This window comes from Ailuropoda melanoleuca, chromosome 2 (assembly GCF_002007445.2).
Source record: "Ailuropoda melanoleuca isolate Jingjing chromosome 2, ASM200744v2, whole genome shotgun sequence".
In the NCBI taxonomy this organism is placed as follows: Eukaryota; Metazoa; Chordata; class Mammalia; order Carnivora; family Ursidae; genus Ailuropoda; species Ailuropoda melanoleuca.
Genome location: NC_048219.1, coordinates 2,505,890 through 2,509,287, shown reverse-complemented (window position 1 = coordinate 2,509,287; position 3,398 = coordinate 2,505,890). Strand labels below are relative to the sequence as shown.

The 3,398-nt window shown below is 50.9% G+C and overlaps 1 protein-coding gene across 2 annotated transcripts in view; it reads right to left on the bottom strand.

Moving 5' to 3' along the window:
- Nucleotides 1-476, bottom strand: part of CDC42 (cell division cycle 42) — a 44,925-nt gene extending 44,449 nt beyond the window's left edge. Inside the window, exon 1 of one of the 2 annotated variants that reach the window (XM_011225376.3) lies at nt 350-476. The gene's annotated coding sequence lies outside the window, so the exon portion shown is untranslated. The remainder of the gene's footprint in view (nt 1-349) is intronic. The other variant, XM_002919524.4, reaches the window with a different exon arrangement.
- Between the last annotated feature and the right edge of the window lie 2,922 nt (nt 477-3,398).

Sequence of the window (3,398 nt, the reverse complement as noted above, 5' to 3'; positions counted from 1 at the left end):
GGGATGGGTGTGACCCCTTCCTTCCGCCGCTGCCCGGTGACAGCCCGGCCCTGCCCGCGCCCTCAGGCCGGCACCCCGCGCTCCCGGGCCGCGCACCTCTCGGCGGCCGAGCAACCCCGCCTGCCCCACCACCACCCTCTCCCCTCCGCTCCCCGACAGAACCCGAACCCGCGCTCGCCCGGACGGCGCCGCGCGAGCCGGGGACCCCTCCCCGCGCCCTGCGCTCCCAGGGTTCCCAGGATCCCAGAGGCGGGGTGTCCCCGAGGACGGGGAGAGGCCGGGGGCCGCGCGGCGGGGACGGGACTGTGCGGGAGCCGCTCCCGCGGGGAGCCTCGGGCCCCGCACTCACCTCAGCTTCTCCGCCGGGGCGTTGGCAGCACTGCGCGGGGTCTCCTCGGCTGCCGGACAGGGGCACGCGCCTGACGTCAGCACGCAAGCAACGCAGGGTTGGGTGCCCGCGGAAGTGGGCGGGGCCCGGAGGCGAGTCCAGGCAAAGCGGTTAGAGGCGGGGCCTGAGTTCAACCCCCGCCCCGGCTCTGGCTCGTTACCGCGCACGCGCCAACCAGCAAGGCTTGCTAGTTTGCTCCTAAACTCTGGCTGTTTCTCCGACGGTTGTGTTTGTAATGATACTACAAACATTTATTTGCAAAGCGCTGCCACTGACAATGCTTTTGTTCCTTCCAACCTTTTGAGGCAAAGTATTAACATCCCTATTCTGCAAAAAAAAAAAAAGACGGAGGCTAAAAATAAAAAAAAAATAGACGGAGGCTTTGACTTGCCTAAGGGCAATGACTTGCCTGAGACCACCCCGCTCCCAGGCCTGCGTGGGGGCCTTCGTGGCGCGCCACGCATCTCATCTGCCTACACTGCACTGTCCCTCGCTCCAGTCACTTCAGCAGTCTTTTGGTTCCGGGACTTCCTCCCTGCTACAAGGCCTCGCACTCTCCGTTTCCCCTGGCTTCCTCTTCAGCACCCTTTGGTTGGCTCTCAGCCCTCAAATGTCACTGCCTTCCTGATCACCCTATCCTCACAGCACCTGTTTATCATGTCTTCCCTGCTAGTGTGCAGGCTTCGGGAGAATAGGAACTCTCGATCTTAGTCTCAGATGTTTCCCAGTGTTAGAGGAAAAACGCTTATCTTAATACTTCATTCATTGGTGACTACCACAGCTATTTGGCCAAGAAAGACACCTATTTCCAATACCTCTGATGTAATAGTCGTAGTTTCTTCTGGGCTTTTCAATTGCACAAGAAGAATAACTATATTTTTGAGGTTGTACTATAGGCATGTTGCTAACAGCTTTGCATGTCCTAGTAGCTAATGGAATGCTCACAACTTCTCTATCAGTTAAGAACCATTACCATCTATTGATGAGTGAACTGAGGCTCGGAAGTGTTAAGGCACTTGCCCAAGGTTGCCAAATGAGGCAGTGGCAGAGTTGGGACTTGGACCCAAGGGGCTGGCTCTAATTGATCATACTACCCAGAAGGTGATTATAAAGAAATCAGAAGATAAGCTTCAGCTGTGGTCCTATCCCTACAGATACAAAATATTAACATTTTGGTGTACAGCTTCCCAGATATATAGAGATGGAGAGAGGTGTATGCACATTTATTGCACAAAAACTGATTGTACTCTTTTTCTCTTGCAAAACTACATTGATGTCTTTCCATCTCAAATGAAACATTGTTTTTAAAGGTCATATTCTACTGTATGGGCATTACAATATATATTTAATCAATCTACTATTGGAATTTAGGTCTTTTTCGGCTACTGTAACTTTTTGAGTATTATAAAATGAGTAAGCTTGTTTTTTTAAACTTGAGGAAAGCTGGTTGTGCTTTCTCCCTCTGCAAGGCCAGTTGGCAGTGACCTTTCCTTCATCCCCTCTCACAATCCCATGAATGTCCCCAGACAATGTCTGCCCTTTCCATGAGCAGCAATATCTTGATGGGGTGTCACCCAACCGCTTGGCTTTTCCTGCCTTTATTCTGAGAACAAGGACTCGCTTAGCACTTTGTCTTTTCTCTTGTCAGGTTTTTGTCAAAATGGCCCTCCCCAACCTTTTCACAGCCCACAGCCCCAAAAGGCAGTCGCGTTACTACTAGACCCCAGTCTACCCCTTCCCTTGCTGCCAGCCTAGACTCCAGACTCCTAGGGCCTCCTCCCCACCGCCCCTCTGGCTGCAGCTGCCTCATACTAACGGGAGGAGCAGCCCCTGGGTCTCCAGCTCCCTTTCTCCTGTGGGTACCAGCCCGATGTCCATTCCTCCTTCCGGTAACAGCACTTCCGTTTCTGCAGCAGCCCCTCCCCCCAAATTCTCAATGCCTGTGGCTCTAGAGTTGACTCTACCCCTAGGTGCAGGGATAGACACGTGACCCAAGTTTAGCCAGTCAGAGAATTTTAGCAGCATTTCAGCAATGGGCGAATGACCCAATGAGAACCAGTGAGATTCAATTCTGGAACTTTGGTCAGAACTGTCCAGTTAATGAATTTCTCTGCTGAGGGCAGGATGTCACCATGGCCCTGCTGGCAGCCATCACCCTGCTGCAAGGAGAGATACTGCCTGAGAATGGGACCACAAGAGAGGGCAAAAAGAGAGCAGAGTCAAACCAAGTTCCACTGGCATTGTTTGAGCCCTTGGATCTAGTCTTATTTTAATTTTCAGTCACATTAGCTGATAAATTCCCTCTGCTGCCTGAGCCAGGTTGAGTCGGTTCCTGTCACTTGCAACTTCAAGATTCTGCCACCTCGCCCCTCCATGTCCACCCAGGGATTGTACTTGATACCACCTTCTAGATGATTCCCAAATCTCTTCCTCCTCTAGTCCCTATTTCCACCCCCATTTCCAAATTTCCAGTTACTCACAATCCCATCAGTGCCACTGACAGCATCTCCATTTCCCACCTGCTTCGGGTTCCGCTGTGCCTCTATCTCCTTTGGGTCCCTGCACCCTTGTACATCCAGGGACTCCCAAACTTTCTGCATCATAGGTCCCAAAACTGCAAAGTTAATATCCCATTTCTAGAGGCTTCCTTTGACGATCTCTGTTTTAATTCATTTTATACAGCACAACCTTCACCTTCCTAGATCTCGGCTCTTATTAAGTCACTTTCCAGCTCAGGAACCCCAATGTTTTTAGCTTTGCCTTCAAAATAAAATCCCTATAGTACAACCTCAAAAATATAGTTATTCTTCTTGTGCAATTGAAAAGCCCAGAAGAAACTACGACTATTACATCAGAGGTATTGGAAATAGGTGTCTTTCTTGGCCAAATAGCTGTGGTAGTCACCAATAAATGAAGTATTAAGATAAGCGTTTTTCCTCTAACACTGGGAAATGTCCTTTAGCCAGGCATTCTGTGTCCTCTGTAATCTGGCACCAACTTGCCTTTCCCA